General features: G+C 41.1%; 1 protein-coding gene across 7 annotated transcripts in view; it reads right to left on the minus strand.

Annotated features, from left to right (window-relative positions):
- ELMO1 (engulfment and cell motility 1) overlaps window positions 1-27,655 on the minus strand; it is an 813,276-nt gene that overhangs the window by 514,285 nt on the left and 271,336 nt on the right. The window lies entirely within an intron of this gene.

The raw sequence follows: 27,655 nt of genomic DNA on the forward strand, positions 1-27,655 counted from the left end.
TGCCTAGAGCCCAGGCTCTGCAACAAGAGAAGCCACCACAATGAGAAGCCCGCGCAGTGCAACGAAGAGCAGCCCCCGCTCACCGCAACTAGAGAAAGCCCGCGTGCAGCAACGCAGCCAAAAAAAAAATTAATTAAAAAAAGAAAAACAATTTAAAAAACAAAGAATGCAGGTTTCCTTTTCTTTGGAAGCCTATTGAATGTTGGGCTTGTTATAAGCAGACTGTTGGGGAGGAAGAGAGGAATAAGGAAGGAGGAATCAAGGTTTGGATAATAGGCATAAGGTAGCAGGGCAGATTATTCCTGTCTAGGGAGCCTCACTGAGGAGGAAGGGGTTGCAGAAGAGGATGGCAGGTTTCCTGATACGTCTCCCAACAGTCTAACGCTGGTCTCCCAGGCCCTGAACTCAGTGCCTTCACACGCAGCCTCTCATTGAACCATTATGTTACAGACTGAATGTCTGCATCTCCAAATTCCCTCTGTTGAAACCTAATCCCAGTGTGACGGTATTGAAGGTAAGGTTTGGGGAGGTGATTAGCTCCTGAAGGTGGATCCCTCATGAATGAGATTGGTGCCCTTTCAGAAGAGACCACAGGTGAGGACACAGCAAGAAGATGAGCTTACTGTCCTGACAATTCACATGCACATTTGTCTGTTAAAGGCCCTGGAAAAGTCCTTCAGTAAAGCAGTCTTTTAGCTTTGTTTTTCCCAGTGTCTCTCAAATTTGACTGTGGAACTCTTTAAACATCACATCTGTTAATGATCTGTGGAACACACTTTAGGAAACATCTTAGATGTTTGTGTGGAATGAGTCATGACGAATTAAAGCCTCAGAGGAGCGTGAAAGTGTCAGCACCCAGGAATGGACGGTCTGATGTGGAGTCATGGGTCTCTCCTTGAGCAAATACCCATAGAAACTGAAAACAAAAGACAAATGATCATAAATTGCAATTTTTTAAAAGTGTTGTGATCAACAATCCTGACTTTTGTTCTGCAATCTGTGCAGCTGATTTTCTGTAATATAATAAAATAGTTCATGTGCCACTACACTTTGCAAAATGACATTTCAGCCTTCTGGGAAGTTGACTTTGGGGAAAAGAATATCATAATTTGGGGCAAGACATTTTGTGACTGGGGAAACCAAATGTCATCCTGGCTCCCCACCGGTATAGTTATTGCACAGAACTAGACAGAAGTTGGAGAAGGGAGCCTTGTTCTTCTCCCCCCAACTCCCGCCCCACCCTCCAGCCATCAGAAATCTATTCTGTACATGACGTGGTACTGTATTTACACAAGAGACCACACAAAATACAGCTGCCACCTGCTCAACGCAAAATACATTCTGAATTACAACAAAAACTTTGGAAAAGGATAACTTTAAGTAGCACACAAAACAATCCAACACATAGTGTGGCTTCTAAAAATAAAACCATGTAATTTACATATTTTTGAAGCAGGATTTGCTCAAATAGTTCCCTGCACACAGGGAACCATAGGCCATTTAAATACTGAAAGGCTTGAGTTTTTCAGGTTTCCTCTTTTGAGCAAAGTAGACTTTCTTTTTTTTTTTTAACTTTTAATTCAAGAAAGAAATTACAATGCAACACCAAAGCACTACTTTCCACAGCAGCAAATTAGAGAGGGCTAATTTGTGGACACAGCCGTGCCCTGTTATCTGTACCTTGTCACTTTAATTTAGCACAACCAAAACCTCACCATTTCTTTCATTTTTACTTCTCTACATAGCAGAATTTTAGCCTTCGTGCTGGGTTTCAAAGAGTCCAAAATAAAACCAGCCCACATTAAGCAAAACAGCCATGTAAGACCTTTCCTTTATGTTTGGAGAGAAAGACTTTCAAAGTTCAGGAGGAGGATTTCTTTTAAAGGCACTGAGTAGTCTTGGTAATGCTTTTTAAAGTCTATTTTAAAACACTGAGATTTATTTTCCACCACTGCATTAACATGAATGTGGACAGTCAAGTGTATTGCCTCAAACAGAAGCAAAGAAGTTGTTACTTGAAATCTGTACACTTTAATCCATTGTTAAAACATCTCAGCTATGCAAGAATCTCTGAGTCACAAATTATCAAAGTTAGAAGATAACACCGTCCATCCTGCATTAACAGGCAAGAATGACAGCTTGGGCGAAGGGCTAGGCTCCAGATCCTGCTCTTACAGTAGCGAATCCAGCCATCCCTCAACCACAGGAAATAGACTGTCAAGTTGTACTAGATCCAAATGCCTCCACCTCCACCTATGGGCATGCATAAAGCATGAAGCACGGGTGTCCCCAGGATCCTTTATTAACTCTCTGGCACATGCAACCCTCAGTAGGGAGAGCTGCTCTCTGAAACAAAAATTAATCATTGTAAACAGAAATACATGTTTTCCACAGCCTCACAGGCGTCACGCAGCTTCCAAAATCTCATCGCCTTCCGTCCCCATACCACCCACCTTTCTCATCTCTTGAAATTCAGAGCACATTCCGCACCACTTTCATCCCCCAAGGAGCAAAGCCTTAAGTATCACCTGTGCTCTCATTCCGTAAATCATTTGGCTAGAATTCTTAGTAAAAGTGGATGGCCGTGCATCGGCTATCACAGTGCCAAGTTGTAAAAGAGCACCAGAGACGTGGAAACGTAGACGCTTTTGAAACTCAAATGGTATTTGGAATTCAGAGCTAGTGCCCCACCAGAAATCTGTACTTTGCAGCTGTCACTGGGAGTAAAAAGTCTGCCTTTTGACTGAGCAGGGACCCAAAGCCCATGACAGGGAGCGTTTCCTTACACAGCTGTCAGCCTCCAGCCACTTGGCCACTTGGAGGAGTGGGATCAGTTTCACATCAGTTTCACATCCAGTTCCCACCCCTCTCTCCAAGGGGGCTGCCTGGCAGAGCTGGAGAGGGCAGAACTATTTCCATCAAATAGGAAATCTGACTGACAGAGGCACAGCTTAGTAGGAGACCCCAAGGGACACATTTCTTGTTATTGCCTGCCTTTCCCCGCCACCCCAGCCCCTACTCCCAGATGCAAGGAGGTCTAGCAACAGAATGCAGGTGAAAGTTATACATCCCTAAGCAGACCACAGGCCCTACCTGCTTTGAATGCCATCTTTCAGGTGATTCTACTTCTAATCCTTTTCACTGGTCCGCAGAGGTTGGTACTCATCACAGCGCCTGACCCAGTAAAAAAATCAAACAGATGGCAAAGACTAGTGCCAGAATTCACATGGGGCTTTTTGTTTTGTTTTGTTTACAAATGGAAACCAAGTCTCTGTTCCTTGAGCCTTGCAGGTGCTCACCACTCCACCCTCTAAGCTAGTGTTTCTGTCCGCCAGGTGCTAAGGGCCATGAGCTCTTCATGAAGCAGCACTTTTAGATGAGAGGATGGTCCGACATCTGCCACAGAGCACAGATGGCCAAGCCAGGACTCAACAGCTGACCTAGTGACCGTGTAGCAACTAGGTGGGGTTGCTAGACACCCCAACTGAACACGTGGTTCAATGTCCACAGTGTAGAAATGCAAATCAGGCATGTTCTGGAAAAGGAGTAGTTATTTATAAAGGCATCTGTATGAAAGGCTTTATCATGGTATGGGCAAAGGGGTAAACAAAATATAAAATTACACTAAATTGAGGACTCTGAAGTTAGACCAGTGTGGGCCAGTCCACATATGTACGTGTGCTTCCTTTGTAAAAATCAAAACAACCTTCTAACCTTCCTTTGAAGAATACAGGGTTCGTGTCTGAGGGCTCCCATGGTCTTCATCACTCACAGAAGGACCCAGACCCTCTTGGCTGGTCTCTAACCAATGAGCCATACAGAACCACTGCTTCTGGGCCGCAGGCAGACTTAACCTGCGTGCCAGGTTTCGGGTTTCCAGCACCTCTTCAAAAACAGATTCTAGCACTCAAGAGCCTCAAGGTTGGGGCAACTGCCGTTAACACTCACCAGGAAACAAACGGCTTTTACGTAAGGAGCCATTTGGGACCACAGGTTCCAGGGCTAAGGAGCCCGGGGCCTTCAAGTACCTGGAGGAGATATGGCTACCTGTGGGAGAAAGAACAGCAAACCCTCCAGAGGAGGGGAGACTGAAGGGGCAGGGTTGGGAGGGGTGGGGTCTCACCCCTGAGACAGCACTACTCAGCTGTAGAAAGTGAACTGTAGTCTCCACCCACATCCAACGGCCCTGCCTGGACTTTGCACCAAGGAACCGAATTCCTTTGGTTCATAGCAGGCCTCAACCGGGAAAAAATATCCATTTGGGCTAAATCTCTAAAAGAAAGCCTGCAACCCAGGGAAGTTAGAGGATAATATGATATTCCAAGCAGGTAAGCCTCTTTACAAAAAAAAAAAAAAAAAAAAAGTCTTTCCTTCCTTTTACATGGCTGCAGACTTAAAAAAATAAATAAAAATAGAAAGAGGGAAGTTGCTATTCTAGAGTGCAGTCTCTCTCTAACACAGTTCTCATGTGGCCAGTAGCAGCAAGAAGGATCTCTAAGGAACCTGAATGAAGAGGGTATATGTCCCTGAGAGTGAACGTATGAAATCAACCCAGAAGGAGGCAACACAGAATCACACACAGGCAAAGACATTCAGGGGTCCACAACCTGGCTGAGGCTATCACCGTATCTAAAGAAAGAACACAAGCGGAGAGGTGGCCAACCATGAAAGCAGACAAAAACTGAAGCTTGGGAGGCCACCTCAGCTCTGCCCAAGGGAGGGCAAGCCCCGTCCCAGACTCACGCCTCCACAAAGCATTGCCAAGTGTGAGGCTCATGTGCAGAATGCAGAAATCAGGCTGCCCTGGACAGTTACCTCTGGATGCTCTGATCACACTGGTCAGCTCCTCTCACTGTGATTCCTTACTTACCAAGCAGTCTCCTGATGGCCACCTGGCTTCCCCCTTGAAGTTTGCAACAGGGAGGAAATCCGCTAGTCAAAGAGTGCCAATGGCCTTGTGTACATTTTCTCACACTAAATCATCAAATTGGCATCTTGCTCCCCAGTCCCCAGAAACCTGCTAATTGCACTTGCCCCTGGGAGGTCTCTCTGCTATCCCAGAGCTGACAGTCTGTCTTCAGAGTCTGTTTTCACTTGCTGAGAGCTGCTGAGATGCAGGCTTGCTCTTGGCTATGCCCCTAGGCTTCACCACGTCTCCACCCCTAAATCTTCTCAAGGAACACCAAGGCCCCTCTTCTGCACATTTCCCTCAGCATATAATGCAGATCGAATCTCATCAAGACAACTTGTCCATGATAAAAAGTCCAAGTTGGTTTCTTAACTTTTTTCTTTAAAAAAATTTTTTTTTAATTTTCAAGCAATCTCAAATTCACCAAAAAATATTGTAAGTCATGTACAAAAACCTTTCTCTCTTTCTGAAACACCTGAAAGTAACTTGCCAAACAGAAGCCCCATCACTCAGTGATACTTCAGTGTGCATTTCCCACAACAATGACATTCTCCCCCACAGCCACAACACAACCATCAAAATCAGGAAATTAACATTGAATACATGTTGCATTTGCTCCTGGACCCCATTCAAATTTTACCAAATGTCCCACGAATGTACTTTATAGCAAAAGGATCAGAATCACACAGTGCTTTTAGTTGTTAGGTCTCCTTAGCCTCCTTTATTCTAAAACACTTTCCTCAGTCTTTCCCTGACTTTTCTGACCTTGACAGTTTTTAAGATTACAGGCTGTTTATTTTGGATAAAATCTCTCAATTTGGCTTTGTCTGATGCTTCCTCTGATAAAATTCAGGTTATGAATTTTTGGCAGAACATCATGGAAAAGTGATGCTACATCCTTTCCGCAATTTTCCCCCCCGCGCGCGTGCGCGCGCGTGCGTGCGCGCGCGTGCGTGCGTGCGTGTGTGCGTGTGTGTGTGTGTGTGTGTGTGTGTGGTGTTCAGATCCCCACAAGTCCATGAAGATTGGCCTGCCTAACCCAAGGACAGGCTGAGCTAGGGAGGGTCTGGGCATGTCTTGGTTTGTACCTTCTCTGCCCTTTATCACAAACAGTGCCCCCCTGCTCTGCCGCCCCCTTGGGGGGAACTGTAATGATGGCAATGACAGCAGATTCACAGAGAAGCATTTACAGAGATGAGATATAGAGAAAGGAAAAGAAGACAGATGAAATGCTCTTGCGGATAAATAATACAATTCCTTAGGTCCTACTCACACAATTTTTCCATAGAGGTAAATTGCATTCATTTCTTCATGCAAAAAAGGTCCCACTTCACTCATTCATTCATTCAACCTATAAACATTTATGGAGAGCCTCTCCCTGTTAGGCACACGGCCACCAACATACAGTGGACACTGCCCTGCCCTGAAGGACAGCATGGTCCCTTACAGAAATGTTATTCAATATAAATAAACAGCTACAGTGCAGTATTGAGAAGGAGAATCTAGTCCAGGTTGAGAGGGAAGCAATCCAGCACAGGGACTGGCTGGCTCAACACAGTCTGGCATGTTCTGCTGAAAGCAGATGTAAATAGATCCCAGATCAGCCTGAGAGCAAAGGTGAGCTGCAGAAGAGGGGAGATTGGAGAATGAGGTGGACAGGGACTGGGTCAGAAAGGCCTTCATAGGTTTAGCAAAACTCTGCATACCTTGTCCCTTAAGCCATGAGGAACCACTAAAGGGTTTGAAACCCAGTGGCAAGATCATGCAGATATTTTTACAACAATTCGAGGAACCATCTACAGAGAGGAAGAAGGGGGAACAGAAGGGAAGCTAAGTACACAGAATATAGTGAGGAGAAAATTGCAGTTATCGGTCAGACCAGAAGCTGATGAAGGTTAGTCCAGGACAGGAACGATGAGGATGAAACAGGGGACAGATTCCATAGAAACACAGGATGCAGCATCCATGGGATTTTGCAGGAGTGTGAGAAGTAGAGGATCAAGACATACAGAAGGGGCTTCCCTGGTGGCGCAGTGGTTGAGAGTCCGCCTGCCAATGCAGGGGACACGGGTTCGTGCCCCGGTCCGGGAAGATCCCACATGCCGCGGAGCGGCTGGGCCCGTGAGCCATGGCCACTGAGCCTGCGCGTCCGGAGCCTGTGCTCTGCAACGGGAGAGGCCACAACGGTGAGAGGCCCGCGTACCGCGAAAAAAAAAAAAAAAAGACATACAGAAAAGCCCAGGGGCTTCTGGATTAAATGGATGTAAGTGGGATGCCTTTAATCAGGATGCAGAATATAACAACAGTAGGTTGTTGCTAATGACACTTCCAGACATAAAACCAATTTCCCAACCTCTTAAATCTGGAATTCTAGTGAATTTATACAAATCCGGGTTAGTAGAGGATTTCAAGGACTGTTTGCTGTTATAGATACCACAGCATGCTGAGTTTCAGCCCTAGTATTTTAAATACGTTTGAGTTCCTAACGTTACCTACTGCAGTGATTATTGTGGGCATAGCTGGGGGTAATTTTACTGTAAGAGAAAGAGAGAGAGATGTTTAGGACTTGTTCATCCTTGCCTCTCTCACTGCCACCTACCATTTATGTTTCCCTAATCATTTCCAGAAATTTTGGACTTGAGGCAGCATACTGTTGACTTAATGTCATAGCACACCTCTCATGTATTTATTTTTAAGTAATGTGAATTATAACCAATTTTGTTTTGAGAACTTTATGAGATCCTTGAGAAAAACTGAAAACACCCTACAGTGTTCAAAAGCTAAGCTTAGGAACTATACCTTTACACAGTACAAGATGAAAACTCGATGTCTGGCCAAAGTCTGGAAGCAGTTATGGTTCTTCTCCCCTCCCAATGTTTTGTTTGTTCTAATGTAAAGCCAGCACCTCTGCTACTTCTTATTTTTTACCTACTTCTCTCCATACACCCAATAAGCAAATATTCAGGTCTGAAGTAAGAGATGGGGACTTTCCAAGTAATATCCATCCAATGACTCAAAATAATTGCACACACATTTTACACACTTTCTTTTTGATTTATGGGGAGAAAAAACCCCAACAGTATCATAGTTCTTTTGTAGACAATATCAGCCTTTTTTCCTTCACTTATTTCTTCCTTTTATTTATCTATATTCTTTTGTGCACAGTATTGGGTCACCCTCAGCCACACTTTGTCATCACTGTCCTTGGTGGGAAGCATGTGAGTTTTCCGGGCAACATGGTGAAGTATAATCAGCAGTGGACCTTGATTCATATAAACCTGGGCTAATTTGGTGCCTCCACATTATACCCTGTCCATCCTGAACTAAGTCATTTGAACACTCTTGAGCCTCTGTTTCTTCCTAAGCACAGTGGAGACAACGATAAGCTCACCTAAAAAGACGTATGTGAATATTAAATTGCATAATACACATAACAAAGATCCTCCCCTTGCCAAACTTTAGTCAGGCTCCTCTGAGCCCTCTGCTTCCATCTCTGTCCTTGTAGAGTCCAATTTTAACAAGAATCCTGCTAAATTGGCTTAGAAAGAATCCTCACCCTCAATATCTGATCAAATTCCTCATCCTCCAGGTGAACTGTGATCACCCTGGCCTGCCTTCAGCAAGAATCCTGTTGAGTCTGTTTAGCAAGAATCCCCCTATTTTTAATGTTTCCCCTTAGTGATTTTCCTTCCACTGACCACTCCCCAACCCTGTTCCTCGGCTATAAATCCCCACTTTCCCTTGTTGCATTTGGAATTGAGCCTAGTTCTGTACTAAGGACTTTTTCCCCCCTATTGCAATGGTTCCTGAGTAAAATTGGTTTTATGGCTTTAACTACTGTACAGCTCTGGTTTTTCTTTTGACACAGGTGAAAGATTCTAACATTGTTCCTAGTGTAAAGCAACTTCCAAAATGTTAAAAAATGACCCTCATAAAATAACTACATATTAAAGATGTATTTAATTCAATGAGAAAACCAACAGAACAGAAATATTGTTTCAAAGGATTATGGAAGAGAAATATTTATATATAGTCGCTGAAAGAAAGAATGCTGAAATCAGATTGCTAAAGTAGATACAAACTTTGTTTAATGCCTTGCAGAGCATCAAAATTATACTTTGGGGATTATCTTTTCTAATGGAAAAGAATAATCATTTGCATTGCACAAGTTTCTATAGGTATTCATCCACCCTTACAGATTTGTAAACTATTTTACAACAGTAAATAGTAAATCAAAGAAAAGCAAAGAAAGGCACACAGGCCTAGAGAATTAGATAATCCTTGGGTAGGGACTATAGTCCAGTATGACTGAAGGGACACAGTTATCCTTTTGCCTATTTGCCTGTTTCCAAGTTTCAGGTATTTTCCCTCTGCACTAGAATGTCACAGGTGTTCAATGTGCTGTCCAGAAACTAATTATTTTGAGAAAGCTATATACGAAATCCTACAGGACAACTCAGGCAAAGAAGTAATAAGAGGAAAATTCAGAGCATCAAACGATTTCATTGAACAAGAAAAAAGGGAAAATAAAGAATGACTGCATCATGTTATGAAGGATTATTTGTCTAAATCTGATAGCATAACCCTAAGAAAAACAGAATGGTATATAGACTGAAGATAGGAATTTTCATCAGAAAGAAACAAACTGGCTGGAAATATAAAATTAGTCATACTCTTAAACTCTAATGAACAGTAGAATGTCTGCAAAATGTATAGCCAATTGAATTTTATTTAACTTATATATTAAAACAAGAAATAATATAAGACCCAAGAGAAGCTCAAAATACTCGTAATTTTTACAGCCTCTCATAGTATAAAATTTCTTAATTTCATTTCTTCTTTACCTTTCTATCCCTTTGAATAGCAATGCTGAAAACACTTCATGCTCAAAATAGGAAGATTCAGTTATCAAAGATTAAGAAAGTTGAAGGTAGGTTCAAGCTCATCTTTGAATCAATATATGAGGAATATATAGGGTAAAGTAATGACTATAAAAGATATCTGTAAGACAGTCCCATTTGGTAGCACAGGTGCACCAGTAGGGTTAAGAACAGCATGTTTGTGAAGACAGAATTGGAATCCTACAGGTCCATTTACCAGTGATTTTCCTGTAGGCAGCCCACATAATGTCTCTGAACCTCAATTTTCTCATCGACATGGCCAATAATACACATTTCATTAGGACTGTTGTGAGCAGTAAATGAGCTCACGTCCATACAAACTCCAGCACAGACCCTGACATATACTAGACACTAGTAAATAAGTACTACCTTTTTCTGTTCCCAGGGTCATTTTTTGGGGGAGATGTATAAATACATGAAAAACAGCAAAGGACTTTTGAACTGTATTCTCAGTCACCTAGAAAGTAAGGAGGTTACTATTTTTTTGTTTATTTTTATTTTCACTTCCTACCTCCAGGACTTTCAAGTTTCTTTCAGATGAAAATTCAATCTATATATTTATTTAAAAGTAAGGGTTCAATTAATCATGACATGCTCTTTCTTCTGAAGCTCTCTTCACTGCTTAATTCAAGTAACAGGATAAGGAAATTCAGATGGGAACCAAAAGGGGGCTGATTTCACCAAACTTGTTTATGTTCCTGTTTTGTTTCCATTATTTTATTTATCTCCTGACATGATTCCTGGACACTTGAAACAAAAGAAAACTTTTCTAAGTAAGGAAACCAAAGGGCAGAAGGTTCCTCCCCCAGGGAAATGACAAAGAAGGACAAGAGATCAGAAGATAGCACAGGCTCTTGTGTACTACTGCTATTGTCACACCATGGGTTTCCAGCCTCACCTTCACCCATAAATCCCTCTTGGAAAATGGAAAAAAGGATGATCCTAACTGAGGCACATTAACACTTCTTGGACTCAGCCCCATGATAGGTCTGTGTCCCGTGTGGGAGTCCCTCCCTCATCACCCTCAACCCCAACCCAGAGGCACAGTAGGGCTTCCTTCAAGGGGCCCTATTCTATTCCTGGCTCCTCTCTGGGAAACACCATGCTCAGCTTAAGGCTCTGACCTCCTAAGAGAATCATCCCCACCTTCCTAGCATATTCTAACTCAGTACCGACCTTTGAGATACACTGGATCACTAGCTGGTCCAAACACAGCTTCATTAATGCTAATACTTAGTGTGACAAGGAGCAGCCACCTCACATATACCCTCACCAACCCAACAACTGCTGGCCAGACATCTGGCCCTGAGACCCTCCAGTCTGGACACCACATTCTGCCATTTGGCTGGACCAAGGTACTCAGTCCCCAGCTGGTTTATGCCCTCCCATCTGCAACCCACCTCCATCCAAGAGGCACATCCATTCCAGGTTCTGGCTTCTCCTTGATGTCATTACCCACCCAGGCTCTGCCAGGACAGCACAGTGAGGGCTGGGATCATGTCCTTGATTCAACTCACTCGACAAACTCTTAGGGGAGAGGGGAGCGGGAGGCAAATGAGTCTCTTCCTAGACTTGGGGAAGTGAAGTGTCAGGCAATTTTGATCTAAATTCTATGTAGAGATTTTCAGTCAGTGAGTCCTTGCTGGAGGGACCACCAATTCTGTATTTCACCAGGGCCCTAACCCACTCTCAGGAAGCCCTGTGGACAGTTACCATGTGCCAACACATCCTACCCTCTACTTTAGCCCCAGTGTCAGCCCGATACAGGCAGAGAGGGGGAACCCAAGTACTCTGACTATGAGCCACTGTGAAAGTGTGTGGGAGAGGAGGAAAGGCTGGACTTTTTATCTTTTTCTTCCAGTAGACAAACATTCACCATCCTTTTGGACAAGGCATGGCATTGTGCTTTCTGTAAAAGGAATAAACTGAGTGACTCTGTTTGGGGAGGACCTTTATAAATCCACAGAGGCCAGAAACTGTATTATCTGGAGTCTCCTGTAGTACCATTATTCCAACATCTTGAGCAGATTTTCACATGTCCTTTAAAGGACCCATTTCCTCTAAAATTCTCAGTTTGCTGTGACATAAAATGGGGATAATACTGTAACAATCACTCCACGTACTGGCATAAACTCTCTTCCCCCTAGGGTTGATGTGAAGATTAAATATCTTAAAATACGCAAATTATCTGACCCAAAAAAGTATTCCAAAAATTGATAATTCTCTTTCCCCGCATTTGTGTGAGAAATGCCAATTAATTGTAGAAGGGAAGAGCAACTGATTTAGTGGCAAATGTTCAGGCTTCTGGGGAGACTACAGCTCCAGCTCTGCCATTTCCCCTGTAAAATGTAATAACCTCTACTTTGGAGGGAGTTATGCATCGTAATGGGATGACACATGACTATGTAGAACATCAGAGGGCATATGCTCCCTTAGAACTGAAGCCCTTTGTCTTGCACACAGCAGGGTTCCTCTATCTAAACACTGTACCAATAAGACCTGAAAAGCAGCATGCAGCCCAGGATCAGGGGGGCATTCCTGGATGGAATCTGCATCAGCATGTTGTCCATATATCACAAAGTGCTATGCCAACTATGAAGCCACTGGAATTATTTCCAAAAAAAAAAAAAAGAAAAGTCAGCTTCACACAGCAGTAGATTCACCAATTCTTCCTTAGGGAGCACAGACCTAGTTTGTTTGTTTTTCTTTTTTTTTTCTTCCAGTTTCATTGAGAAATACTTGACATGCAGCTGTATGAATTTAAGGTGTACAGCATAATGATCTGACATATATATCATGAAATGACGACCACGATAAGTTTAGTGACATCCATCATCTCATGTAAGATACAAAGTTAAAGAAATAGAAAAAAATTTTTTTCCTTGTGATGAGAACTCTTAGGCTTTACTCTCTTAATTTTCACATGTAATATACAGCAGTGTTCATTATATTTACCATGTTGCACAACACATCCCTAGTACTTATTTATCTTATAACTGGAAGTTTGTACCTTTGATTGCCTTTATCCAGTTCCCAACTCTCCCACATCTCACCTTCGGTAACCACAAGGTTGATCTCTTTTTTTGTGAGTTTGTTTGTTTTTGAAATATAATTGATCTACAACACTATGTTAGTTCCTGTTACACAACATAGTGATTTGATATTTCTATACATTTCAAAATTATCACAATATCTACTTATGATCTGCCACCGTACAAAGATATTACATAATTATTGACTATATTCCCCCACACTATATATTTCATACCCCTGACTCATTTATTTTGCAACTGGGAGTTTGTACCTCTTAATCTCCCTCACCTATTTCTCTCCTCCGCCACCCCTCTTCCCTCTCTGCTTTGGCGACCACCTGTTCGTTCTCTGTATCTCTGACTCTGTTCCTATTTTGTTATAATTGTTCACTTGTTTTGTTTTTTAGATTCCACATATAAGTGAAATTACACAGTATTTGTCTTTCTCTGACTTATTTCACTTAGCATAATATCCTCTAGGTCCATCCATGTTGGAGCAAATGGCAAGATTTTATACTTTTTTAAGTAATATTCCATATATATATATATATATTCCACATCTTCTTTATCCATTCATCTGTTGATGGGCACTTAGGTTGCTTCCATATCTTGATTATTTTAAATAATGCTGCAATGAACATAAGGGTGCAATATCTTTTTGAATTAGTGTTTTAATTTTCTTTGGATAAATACCCAGAGTAGACTTGCTGGGTTGTATGGTAGTTCTGTTTTTAATTTTTTGAGGAATCTCTATACCGTTTTCCATAGTGGCTGCACCAATTTACATCCAACCAACAGTACATGAGGGGTTCCTTTTCTCCACATCCTTGCCAACACTCCCCATTTGTTGTCTTTTTGACAATAGCCATTCCAACAGGTGTGAGGTGATATCTCAGTGTGGTTTTGATTTGCATCTCCCTAATAATTAATAATGTTGAGCATCTTTTCATGTGTCTGCATGTCCTCTTTGGGAAAATGTCTATTAAGACCCTCTGCCCATCTTTTAAACACATACCTATTTGTGTTTTTTTTTTTAATGTACTTTCTCTTCCTAAAATTTCACAAAATCACTTCAGGGGACAAATATAAATTACAAAGCATTTTAACTGAAATAATTTTAAAAGCCCACAACATTTTTCACTATAGATGAAATAGTTACATCAAAGATAAAATGTCCACCTGAGAAGTCCACATATTCACATAAACATGGAAAAGAGTTCAAAGAGCATAGAAGAGAACACAAATCATCCTCTTCAATTACTCAGGGACATTTGATTAACTGTGTTTGAAAAGATGAAGGAAGATCAAATTTTCCACTTTTTAGGGATAACACTCAGGCTGTTGACCATCTTTTTATCTTCCACCTCCAGACCATCTCCTCATCAAAGAAGAGGTAAGATTTAAACCACTTTACAAATGGCGAAGTCCTCCTCCTTTAGGACAGAGGACAACATCTCTGTACAACATGTGCATTTGGTAAAATTTTCAAGGCAAAAATCCTAAGAATTTTATGAAGCACTTAGGAAGAGACTAATAACCTTGTCTCACTTTCGTCCAAAAGTCTGACTCTTAGAATTGAAACATTCACCATCATCTAACCCAGGGTGCTTCCACCCTTAATTTTAGCTGTAGAGGCCTTATCCAAAGGAAACCCTCCAGGAGCCCTAACCTGTGAGGAAGCTGTAAGTGTGCTTATCCAGGAAGAAATGGGAGGCCAGAGCCTGGCTCACTGTCCCCCGCTCCCACTCACTCCCCCTGCAGTGACCACTAAGCTCATCCTCAGAAAGTTTGGTCTCATGGAAGCACAGTTTGAAAGTGACTGAAATCACATATCACAGATGAGTGAGGATGCTGAGGCCAAAAAAAGTGACAAGTAGCTCATGCAATAGTCCCCGAGATAGATGACTGAGGCCTGGTCAAACATTCAAGGGGCTCAGAAAAGCCACTTCCTGGCCTCTGTGCAGCTAGAGTGACTAAATGAACCATCTGAAGCCAAAAAGACATCAGAGGATATCTGCTTAAGGTCACTTTTCTAATATAAGAGATAAAGGGACAGGAGAGCTGCTGGTGTTTCCCCTTCCTCTTTCTTCCTGTTAAGGGTGTGAGGACAGTGCCTGGTGCTACAGCAGCCATCTTGAGACTATAAGTGTGAACAAAAGACAAAAGGCCAACATACTTAGTATGGGAGAGCAGAAGAAAAGATCTTGGGTCCTTGATGAGTTCCTTGAGCTACTTAATGAATCTGAAGCCACCTGGCCCTGACTTCTGGTTAAGTAAACAATAAATGTCTTTACAGTAAGAGACTGTTGGTCAGGTCTCCACCTACCACATTCTACCTAATACAAAACACTTCTCTAGGTATTTTGGAATCCGTGTGCTACAATTTAAGTAGCACCTGCATTTTCCCACAAATTATTTCTATGTTCTGCTCCCAAACGAAAGTCATGTGGAAAGTTCAAAAGCAAGGAGGAAAGATACAGCCAACTTGGAAGACAGTTGCCTCTTACAAAGCCAAACATTTAGTCTATATACCATACAACCCAGCAACCGTGCTGGAGCTATCAAGGCATAAAATAATATGGTGAATCTTAAATGTATATTTCTAAGTGAAGAAAGCCAGTGTGAAAAGGCTACAGGCAGTTTAATGCTAACTACATGACATTCTGGAAAAGGCAAAACTATAGACACAGTAAAAAGATCAGAAGATGTGTGTGTGCCAGGGGTTTGAAGGCTGCGAGTGCAGGTGGAAGGGACGGAGAAGGGAAAGAGTGATGAACAGGTGGAGCACAGGGGATTCTTAGGGCATTGAAACTACTTTGTATGATACTATAATGGTGGCTACATGACACATGCACTTGTCAAAACCCACAGAATGTACAACACAAGGAGTGAAACTTAATGTAAACAGTGGATGTTAATGGATATTCATGTATCAATATTGGTTCATTAATTTTAAAAAATGTACCACACTCATGCAAGATGTTTCTAGCAGGGAAAACTGTGCAGAAAGGGGATTGTATATTGCAACTCTGTACTATCTGCTCAATTTTTCTGTAAAATCTAAAACTGTTCCAAAAAAATAAAGTCTATTCATAGAAAAAAAGAAAAAGGAAAGAGGGGACTGGGGGAGGGGAAGAATCCCTAAAATTATCATAGTTTTCTTCTCACATCAGTTCAGAAACGTACCCAATTTTTGGAGTGCGTGGGAAGGTTTGAATCAGCATCTTCCATCCTCACCTTTCAACAAACGACCTCTCCCCCTCCCACAAAGACCCAACCCTGAATTTGACCTTGGGCGGTTCCTCCCCTTCACCTTCACTTCACTCCAGGGAATGCACTTTACTGCCGCTCCCTCAGCTTTCCAGGGCATCCCTAGGCTTCCCACTTATTTTTACTCTGATAATGACATCTCCAGAAAAAAAGGCATGGTTCAGACGCTTCATTGCATTAATGGAAGTAACAACCTAGTAAGTAATAAGTAAATTCCCCAGGTCCTTCAGGTTGTTTCCATAAGGGCTCTCTTATACCCAAACATTGTCCAACGACTCCTCATCTGCAGGGCCCAGAATTCCAATCAGTGTTGAGATCTAGCTTCTCTGCAGAAATGTAGCAAAGATTCTGAATTCAGCATGAAAAGAAGGAGGTCTCACACTCCAGTCCCAAAAGTTTCCTGGATCTTTTTTTCATAGTTTTCTATGGACTCTGAAAGGCTAACTTAAAAGTACTAAATAGACTAAGGTTGTAGCTAGATAACTGTTACTATCAAGTACTATTTTCATCAGAAAAAACAAAATATCTAGTAAAAAAAAAAAAAAGTCAGCCATTACTTGGCTCAGATTTCTTCCCCTCTTTTTTTCCCCCCTTTTCACCTTTACTGAATAAAATGCAAATGGGTGCACGATCAGGAGTCCTCACTAAAAGTGTGGATGCTATGAAATTGGCCAGGGAGAAGGCATTTGCTGAGCAAATACTCCCTGGAGAGAAGTCACTGTGGCCAGATCACTGAAGCCTTGGTAATGGGGGCCACCAGCTGGGGGGCTGAAATGCTTGTGTTACACAGCATAACTTGGGGTGGTAATAGGATTTTATCCAAATGAATCATTCCCATAAGCAGGGCATGGGTGTTTTTAATACATCCAGACCAAATAACAAGAATGAATAATCACTAACAATTCTTCCCAAAAGGTCAGGCTTTCTCACAATTCCCAGCCTTTGCACATACTATTCCCTCTGCCTGAACACCCTCCCCTCCCAGCCCATCCCAAGACTCAGCCCTGCCCACACTCCATTCCTTGTCACCCTCACACATTATTCAGGATACAGCAGGAATGCTCCTCCTTTGAGGAAACTTGCAAGTTCCCCAAAGTGGTTATTCAGTTCTTCCTTTCTGTCCCCTATTGCCTGTACCTGGCTCCTTTCTCAGTGACTATCTGTTTGCACGTCTTTATCTCCACTTGACAGAGGGCTCCAAAGACAGGGTCTTCCTCTTAGTCCTCTTTCTAGCTCCAGCAACGTGACTGTATGCTGCCCACAATAGGTCATCAACAGATGCCTACTCAAAACACAAATCACAGAAGAACTGAACACACAAATGGGCTTTAGCGCATCCTGCATGCAGTGGCTTGAAAAGGCCTCTAAACAGAGTCTCTTTCAGCAAGAACTATTTTTCAGCTTGACAAAATATTAACATGTGTTACGTGCACCATTTAGCATAAAAATAAGCTCACAGAGTTTAACTCTGGGGAAAGCTGACTTATCTGCAGTTATTCTCCCAAATCACAAAATAAAACAAATATATTTCCATGTTGTTTTGACTGACACAAATACCTGTGATGAAATGGATTACATAGAACCGCAATGCTAGCCTTGTAGGTCACATGTTCCTTCATTTCCCATCTGAGGCAAGCACATAGCAATTAAACTTGCCTGTGCGTGGGGCACTGAAATCATGTTGGACATGCTTACTGGTACTCGGGATGCTGTGTTCATTACTGGGAATGAGGTTTTCAGGAAAATAGGCTTATTAGAGTCGGACCAGTTATAACACAGACAGGCAGGACCTCTTCCAGTCTGGAGGCCTTACAGAGGAGACCACGTGTCCCTCAGGGGACAGTGCCCAGACTGCTCTGCCACGGAGGGTCAACTCTGCTGGTCTCAACAGCTGGCATCTAGGAGTCTGGACTCAAGAGGGCTGACCCCAGGAGCGTGGATCAAAATTCACTGGGGAATCCTTCCAAATAAGGAAAATAGCGACACTTCCTTCCATTCTTAGTGATTCCCAGGTCCGCTGAGGCTGCAGGCACAATCAGGAAATTAAACTTAAGATGCAGAGGAGATGAGAAAAAAAAGCCTTAGATGCTCCTAGGATCTTATCTTTTGCTCATTACATCTTAGGGTTCATTCCATCATTCATGTATACACCTGTGTGTCCTCCTTGGTTTAGGTCCTGTGCCTAACATAATAAGTTCAGTAAAGAGCCATCTTCTTGGGGTGGCTGGTGAAAAACAATATTGCAAGGAGGAAATCTGTACTATCAAAATCTTTCATGTTTTTCTCTATACATTTCCTGCCTTCCTTGCAAATGTGAAAGGTTTCATTTGATTTGCTACTGAATTCAATATGACAAAACAATGAGGGGCATGAAACAATGAGGCAGAAAAATATTCTTGGTGAAGAAAAGTAAAGGTGAGAAAGAATTATGAAAATATTCTTAGTCTCGTTTTTTTCATCTTTAAAATAAAAGTATTGACTAGAAGACTCCAAAGTTCCTTCCAGGTTTAAAACTTTATGACTCACTAGTAATCAGGAAAATGTGAATTAAAACAGCAATAAGATACCATGTTCACCTTTCAGATGAACAAGGATTAAACAATTCTACAACATCAAGTGTCAGAATGTGGTGTAAATAGGATTGCATATACTGCCAACTGGGAGTATAAATTAATATAACTTGTTTGGAGAACAATTTGGTCATTTATAGTAAAGTTGAATAAATTCTAGGGGGCTTTTATTCTATATCTAGGATGATCACATACACGCTCTGGGTGACATGGATAAAAATAATCACTGAGGAATAATTTTTTATGGCAAAATTAGAAACAACTTACATGCCCATCAATAAATAGATAAATAAAATGTGATATGGTCTAAAGGTGACCCAATATATGGCAATTAAATAAAAATAAACTGTATTTATATACATGGCTGAATCTCAAAAACATTAACAAATGGACAAAAGCAAGATGCAGAACAATATACACACACTACACCATTATGTCAACTGGGAAATAATACTATATATTTTTCAAGAATATATGTGTTTGTTTATACATATATGTATAATATAAAACCAGTGGTTCTCAAACAGGAGTAGCTCCTCCTCCCCTGGGGACATTCGGCAACGTCTGGAAACATTTTTCTTTGACATAACTTGGGCAGGGAGTGTTACTGTGGTGGGTACTGGCCGAATATTCTGGTAACTTCCTACAATGCAATGAACAGCTCCACAACAGAAGAACTTATCTGGCCTAAAATGTCAGTAGCACTGAGGTTGAGAAACTCTGCTCTAGAATGATGGAATGCAGTTGTTTTTACAAATTAATTATTTAACTAATAATCCCCCAGCACAAATTTAACTTTCCCACCATATATAGACCTCTTAAGTGGCCACTGGCTGGAATCTGAGGGCAGTAAACTCCAAGACACAAAATGTTGTGCTTCCTTTTCCTTAAAAGAAAAAAAAAGTTTAAATAAAAATCACCAGTGGGCTTCCCAGGTGGCGCAGTGGTTGAGAGACCGCCTGCCGATGCAGGGGACACGGGTTTGTGCCCCGGTCCGGGAAGATCCCACATGCCGCGGAGCGGCTGGGCCCGTGAGCCATGGCCGCTGAGCCTGAGCATCCGGAGCCTGTGCTCTGCAACGGGAGAGGCCACAACAGTGAGAGGCCCACATACCGCAGAAAAAAAAAAAAAAAAAATCACCAGTGATTTCTGAAGTACACTTTTCTCTCCTTTGAAATGAGAGATTAAAATGTTCCCAACACCCTCAATAAATATCTTTCATGGGCTCCAGCACTATTGTTGAACACCATTCACCAGGCCTGAAACAGGCTCACGCTCACAAGGACTCCTTCCTCCTCCCACCTTGTGTTGTCTCTCTCATGACTCTTCCACTTCCTCACAGTGCTATCATTTGCTGGTTAGGAAATACCCATTGGTATTTCACCTGAAAAATTATTTGTAAATTATGTTTCAGGAAATTGAATCATGTTTTCAGTGAACTAAAGTAGGTCATTACTTAAAGGAACTTGCTAATAAAATTTTTGCAACATTATAATAATATACACATATATAATATATAATAAAAATAATAATGCAAGCCTACTTTTATCTGCTGCATAAGGACTCATGACTATACTTCAGGATCTGCAGCAACAAGCCTGTCCCAAGTTCCTGAAGTGTTCCCATTTTATTCAAATTCACTAAACTGCAACTGTTTGTGTTACCCATTCAAAACCTTGCAGTGCACTCTGCAAAATTTCTTCATACCCAACTTCTAAGAAGAAAAGATTCCTGTTCCAAAAAATACATGAAGATACACGTGCTCATTTTAACTAACCTGGGACTAGAGCCATAAATATCAAAGTCAAAAGGAAGATCAATCAATCAATAACCTTCAAACTATACTGATGCAGAGACAAAACTGCATCAATAACTCCAGGGCTAATTTTTAAAAACGTATGTCTGACCAGTGGTCAACAGAGATTGGGGCAAGGCAGGGTTTGGGGGAGCATGTAACTACAAAGGCAGAGCTGTAGGGAGTGTCTGTGGTGATGGATCAGTTCTCTATCTTGATTGTGGCCGTGGTTACATGAATCTACACATGCAATAAAATTTCATAAAACTGGATACACACACAAAAATAGAATGAGTGCATGCAGAAACTGGTGAAATTCTAGTAACGCCTATAGTCTGGTCATTGTATTGTGAAGTCTCAACTTCCTGGTTTTGATAATGTTCTCGTTAAGTAAGATGTTACCATTGGGGGAAGCTGAATTAAGGAACCTCGCCATACTATTTTTCTGCAATTTCTTGTGAGTCTATACTTAGTTCAAAATAAAACTTTTAAAAATAAAAATAAAAACATGTCGCATATGAAAAAATTATCAACATTGTGTTTCATTAGGAAATTACAAATTCAAACAACAAGATAGCACAATATACCTATAAGAATGGCTAAAATCCAAAACACTGACAACTCTACATGCTGGTGAGGATGTGGACTCATAGGAAGTCTCTCACTCATTGCTGGTCGGAATGCAAAATGGGAGAGCCACTTTGGAAGACAGTTTGGCAGTTTCTTACAAAACTAAACATATTCCCACCATAGGATCTAACAATCGCACTCCATGGTATTTACCCAAATAAATTGAAAACATGTCCACACAAAAACTTGCACACAAAAGTTTATAGCAGCCTTATTAATTGCCAAAACCCCAAAACAACTATGACATCCCTTCAATATGAGAGTGGATAAACTGCTGTCCCTCCACACAATGGAATAGTATTCAGCCTTAAAAAGAAATGAGCTAGCAAGCCACAAACAAACAAACAAAAAACATGGATTACTTTTATAGGCATATTTCTAGGCAAAGAAAGCCAGTCTGAAAAGGCCATATACTGTTGATCCCAACTGTATGATGGCCTGGAAAAGGCAAAACTATAGAGACAATAAAAAGATCAATAGCTGTCAGTCAGGGGCGGGGAGGAAAGAAGGGAGGAATGAACAGGTGAATCACAGGGGATTTTCAGGACAATAAAACCTATCCTGTACGATACTGGAATAATGGATACCTACATTATACATTTGTCAAAATGCATACAGCTACACAAAACAAAGAGTGACTCCTAACATAAACTCTGCACTCTGGTTAGTAATAATATATTGTTATTGGTCCATCAGTTGTGACAAATGTACCATAATAATGCAGGATGTTAATAATAGTGGACATGGTACAGGGAGAGAGGGGATGAGAACTTTCTCTACTTTGTGCCCAATTTGTCTCTAAAACAAAACTGCTCTAAAATATAGCATCTATTAATTTAAAAGATAAGGTAAAAAACTATCTCAAGTCTATTCAAAAGAAAAGCCCACTTTGGTGAAGAATAGTGAATACTACATTGAATACCTATAGCTTCATAGAGTTTATATCTGTACCGTAATTGTATCCTCATATTCTTCGTATGAAAGAAACAGCCACCACGTAGCAAGGGTTAAATAAAATAATGCTTTTAAAACTGCTCTGAAAGCAATAGAGCCTACAAATAGAGGTATAACTCTAAAACTACTCAGGTTACACAACAGATATGCCTACTGAGGTTGAAACCCCCGTTAGAATCCAGGCAGCCTCGCTACCTGATTACGTGTAACTCTCTCAAGATATGTTGGAAAAAAAGATGGCAATGAACACAGACAAGCCTCTACCTCTCTCAAATGCACTTCAAAGAGATTCTGCTATTCGTGGGAGGGGAAAATAATAACAGCAGAGCCATATTTGCACACCCATGTTCACTGCACCATTACTCACAATGGTCGAGAGGTGGAAGCAAACTAAATGTCCACTGATGGATAAAGGGGTAAACAAAATGTGGTATATATGTACAACGGAATATTACTCAGCCTTTAAAAAAGAAGGAAATCCTGTCACATACTACAATATGAATGAATCTTGTGGACATGACATTAAGTGAAATAAACCAGTCACAAAAGGACAAATACTGTGTGATTCTACTTACAGGAGGGAGTCAAACTTTTAGAAATAGAAAGTAGAAAGTAGAATGGTGGTTGCCTAGGGCTGGGGGGGATGGAGAACAGACGATGGGGAGTTGTTGTTCAATAGGTATGAAATTTTAGTTTTGAAATATGAAAAATTACTAGAGATCAGTTGCACAACAATATTCATAGAGTGAACAGCACTGAACTGTACACTTTAAAATGATTAAAATGATAAATTTTATGTTACTTTTTTTACTACAATAAAAAAAAGAACATTATGAAAGTGTAAACATTGATTACAAGTCTGGTTATGACACTGAAAGCCTGAGTGAAACTCTGACTCAGCAGAGGACAGAGTCCAGCACAAAGTCAGCATCATAAACCCAGGAGAAAAGGACTCTAGGAAGCTGACACAAAACAGATTTTGCAAATGATAGAAAAGGGAATAAAACAAGTTCCCTAAAACCTACTAGATACCAGAAGTTCTTGGGGGGAATTTTAGGTTGTGACCTCACTTTGAATTGATGCTGATTTTCATTAAATATCTTCTCAACTACCAACAATAGTGAAAAGAGCAATCATTAGTGAAGCATTAGTTTTGTGCTGGTTTACACACATCATTTCATTGACTCTTCTAACAGCCTTATATGGCATATGTCCTGTTTATTTATTACTGTGTAACAAACCATCCTAAGACTTAGGGTCTTCAAACAACAACAGTCATTTACTTTGCTCATGAATCTACAATTTGGCAGGATTGGGCAGGCATGGCTGGTCTAGGCTCCACGTAGAGGCAGCCAGGGCAACTCACGTGCGGCATGCTGCAGGATCCACTTTCACGAGGGCTCACTCATATGCTGGAGAGTTGAGCTAGCAGTCGGCTTGGAGCTCAGCCAGGCCTGTGGGCCAGGGGCCTCAATTCCTCCTACTTGGGCCTCTCCATGGGCAGCTTGGGCTTCCTCACAGCATGGTGGCTGGCTTCCAAGAATGAACACCACAGAGCAAGATGGAGATGCATAGCACTTTTATCATCTAGCCTTGCAAGTCAGTCATGTAGCAACACTTTTGCTATACTTTGTTGGTCAAGGTGGTCACAACATTCCACTCAAGATCAAAGAGGAGGGACATAAACTCTATCACTAGATGCAAGGACTGTCAAAGTAATATTGTAAAAAGAACATGAGGGACGAGAGATACTGGTTTGAACATGTTCAGAAAATACAATCTGCCACAGTAAATATTACCAATATCATTCCCATTTTGTAGACGGGGAAACTGAGTCTTGGAGAGGAAATTAATTCCACCCTCACACACACTGAAAATCAGACAGCTATTAAGTAATGGAGGCAAGATCCAACCCAGATATATATGAATCCCAGAGTCTGAACCCTTAATTACCCTTAACTATTCTGCTTCCCACTTCCTCCACAATTTCCACTCTAATTACTTCCCTTCCAAAGGTCTTTACTTTCTTTGCATATGAAGGGTTTATTTCATGTAATTAACATGAAAATAAACTTGAACTTCCCAACTAGAGCAGTTTACTGACAGACACAGCTCTCTAAATGTTTACTAAATTAGATATGTCTTCTTTCCTGTACTAAACTATGAACTCCTTGAAAGAAAGGAAGTTTAGTAAAACCTGACATCTACATGATATTTGGTTCACTTCACTGCATACCACAGGAGGTCCATAAGTGCTTATCTGAAATGTACCTACTTGTTTAAATGTCTATCTCTCCAACCCTCCACCAGACTGTGAGATACCAAAAGGCAGAGACAAAGGCCTGGATACCTAGATCACAGTAACCTCCATGCCCCACACCTCACCCCAACACACACACAGCCCTACACAGTGGGCCCACAATAAATGTTATCCTGAACAAATGAATGAATGAATGAATGGCATATAAAGATGAAAACAGAATGAACAATAATCCAGGTTTATAATCACTTTCCTCATTCAAACAAGAGAAAACTAACAGAGAAATGAGATCCCATGATTAGTCCTGCTGGCCTAGGCCTAAATGATGGCAACTTGACTTATATTTTGGTGGAGAAAGAAACAGTGGGTTGCAAGTTGAGAGAGAAACAGATAAACCTGCAAAGTGAAGAAGACGTAAGTGGAAGAATTTTCAGCTGCATGACGGAAAGATGCAATTTATAGGCATCTTCTCTGACACTTTTTGACACCCTCCCAACTTGGATGCTGAGGTCAAGTGCAAATACACATGAGGAGAAGAGGAGGAAGGGAATTCATGGTTACAGATGCTACTCCATGCCAGGCACTCTGCTAAGAGCTCAGGCTTCCACTCCCACAAATACATTTTCACATAAAACCTAGAACAGCAGGAACAGGAAGTAGGGACAAAAAGTAGCATGGCATTTCACTGGTTCATAGAAAATCATTTTAAGAAATAATTGAGGAAATACAGCAACTAATTCTACCTTAGCAATATTCTAAATGGGAAATCCCACTGGTATTAATACTGATGGTCAATGGATGAATTTACTGAGCAATCATCACTTTCCACACACACATCTTTGTAAAAAAAAAAAAAAATAGTCTCCCTTCTCTCATTTAGCCCCCAGCCTCTGGTCTCTTCTAGCCTTTCTACATCTGCTACAATACTTCTTTATTTTAAAAAGAAATCACTGCAGCAAGCTTTACGTTCTTTATTTTCCAGGAATGAGTGGGTAAAGTGGATTGTAGCAGCAATGAAAGTGGTAGTGGAGAAAAATTAATATCTTCATGCTTTTCATCCTCAGAATTCTTTAAATAAAATTTAATTTTGCTGGCTATTGCCCTTTAAATGTGCTAAATTAGAGAGAGGTAATGCACTCTGCTTTTCCAATTTCTCTATTGTATTAAAGAGTCTCTTTTCCTGCAGTCTACAGAAATGGCTTTTTTTGGGGGGGGTGGACTTCAGCAGTATATTATTGTGTTGAGAAAACTACTATTCATATGACTAATAAGCATATTTTTCCTTACCTGGTTCATGAAAATTTCCCGTTACTTCTGGTAATTATCAAAACACTCACGCCAAAGCACACACATTCTCCATTTCTCAGAAGTTTGCCTCCCACTGCAGCAGCAATATCGTGATGGTTTGAGGTCACATGGTCATGGATAGCTTTTAGTTTTGATATCACGCGAGAATGGTGGGCCCTGTCTTTCATTGCTATAACCATCACTTTATGTTTGAGTCCCAAGTGTGTATTTAACTAATATGTGCTCCACAGAGGGGAAAAGTCTGTTCCAACTAAAGTCCCCTCCTCTCTCTCAACCACCTCCCACCATCACCCACAAAACACATTTTGAATAAAACAATACTAACCATCATTCAGTGCCATGGCTCAACCATGTTATTTAAATTACAGAAAATAATTCTTACAATTAGAATACACTTTACAAAGCAATTCTGAATCCCTGAATGGGGAAGAGTTCTTCAAAAGAACAAACTGAATTCTCAAAGAAAATCGAAAAATAATTGGATGGATCCATGGCATGGCTTTCAAACTGAGTGCCATTCTCAGGGTCCAAGGTGTCTGTGGGGCCTTCCTGGGTGCTGATGGGAGGCTGCACCCCTCCTCCACAACCTCAGCCTGAGTCACTTCTGCTTTATCTCTCTTATGTAGTAAGTTTCTGCTACAGGAGAACTTTTGAATAAATTACCAATTTTTATTTTATTTTTATTTTTTATTTTAAATAACTAGATGAAAATATGCTTTTGACATTATTTACACCATAGTTTACCAATCAAAACAGTCTAGCATGCCAACTAAGATGAGTAACACTGTAGTAGAAACAACTAAAGGAAAACCACTGCAATGCAACTATTGTTTTGCTTCTGTCATTTATTTTTTCAAGAACAGTAGTGGTTTTAAAATTCTGTGTGCACATTCTTAGACACTCCTCCCTTTAAAAAATGACTCCTAGTTCTCCCTCCCCTTAGACTGGCCTTTTCTAAAACATAGAATGCTTAGGAAGTGATGCTTTGTGATTTCCAAGACTAGATCATAAAAAGGATACAACTGCCACTTGACTACCTCTATCTTAAAAGTTCACTCTGGGAGAGGCCAGCTGTCCTGTCAAGAGCACAAGCACCAACTTACCAGCTATGTGAATGAGCCACCTTGGAGCAAATCTTCTAGCCTTAGTCGAACCTTCAGATGACTTGCAGCCCCAGCTGACATGTGTCTATGACCTCAGGCCAGACCCTCAACCAGAACCCCTCAGCCAAGATGCTCCTGGATTCCTGACCCATGGAAACCATAGAAGATAATAAAGACTGTTGGTTTAGCCACTAAGTTTTGGGCTAATTTGTTATACAACAATAAATCACTAGTAAGAGAATTCTTTTTTTTTTTAACTGCTTCACAACATTTAGACTCTAACCAAACTAGAGTATTTATCCTTTTCCTAACTCTTCCTCTGTCTGAAGTCCCCATTCTTCCCCCTTCCTCCACCAACACAGGACTCCTCATCTCCCCAGGGATCTTTCCCTCCGCTCAGCCCCTTAGACTTTTCTCTGTGCCTCCCTCCACATTTGATCCTTTGTATTAGTTATTTGTATGCTTGTCTCATCTCCCTGACCAGGCTGAAAGACCAGGAAGCCTGTACTTCTAAGGAAAGTCTCCCAATCAACTTAGACTCCACACAAAATACCTTGCACAGAGCAGACACTCAGTCCATTTACTGAACAGAAGGAAATACCAGTTGTTACAACGTGGCAAAAAGGGCAACCACCAAATGAACCAAGTCATCTGAAGGCATTTCTCACTTCTCAGAAGAAATCCCCAGGGCCAAAAGTGACTGTCTCTGTGACATGCAAACTTACAGCCCTTAGTTCTCTTTTTCTTGCTGTCTAAAACCCCAGCCTGTCATTGAGTGAAACATCCTTCAGCACTTTTCTGAGAACTGAGGGAAAACCTGTAAGCAGTCATGTGAAAGGGTAAATTAAGAGAACTCAATTTACATCCACTGGGATATTTTAATATCAAAATAATATTAAGTGTAAATAAGAATCATACAGCAA

This window comes from Mesoplodon bidens (assembly GCF_964165515.1).
Source record: "Mesoplodon bidens genome assembly, chromosome: 9".
Taxonomy (NCBI): Eukaryota; Metazoa; Chordata; class Mammalia; order Artiodactyla; family Ziphiidae; genus Mesoplodon; species Mesoplodon bidens.